This window comes from Gavialis gangeticus, unplaced genomic scaffold (assembly GCF_001723915.1).
Source record: "Gavialis gangeticus isolate Ggan-Ray unplaced genomic scaffold, GavGan_comp1, whole genome shotgun sequence".
Taxonomy (NCBI): domain Eukaryota; kingdom Metazoa; phylum Chordata; order Crocodylia; family Gavialidae; genus Gavialis; species Gavialis gangeticus.
In genome coordinates this window covers 47,397,910-47,398,186 of record NW_017729024.1, presented here as the reverse complement: position 1 = coordinate 47,398,186, position 277 = coordinate 47,397,910, and the positions used below count along the sequence as shown (strand labels likewise).

Sequence of the window (277 nt, the reverse complement as noted above, 5' to 3'; positions counted from 1 at the left end):
GGGGGGGGGGGGAAGCAGGAGGGGTTAAGGTCTTTGGGACAGGAACTCCCTCGTTTTAGCTACTGCTTAGTAAGGGTGTGCGCAGCAGGCCATATTTCTAATTCTGATTTCAGCCTGATTCAGGGGACAGCGATTCAATTTGTTGATATGGATCACTGTCCCAAATCAAAATTTGGCTGAATCTGAAGATTCAGTGCCAATTAGGAGAAATCAGCAATTCAAACATACACAGCTTCCAATGTTTTTCCTACATCCCTTGAGGTGCGGCTTTTTGAAA

The 277-nt window shown here is 45.5% G+C and overlaps 1 protein-coding gene across 1 annotated transcript in view; it reads right to left on the bottom strand.

Moving 5' to 3' along the window:
- Window positions 1-277, bottom strand: part of SNX30 (sorting nexin family member 30) — a 152,898-nt gene that overhangs the window by 4,362 nt on the left and 148,259 nt on the right. The window lies entirely within an intron of this gene.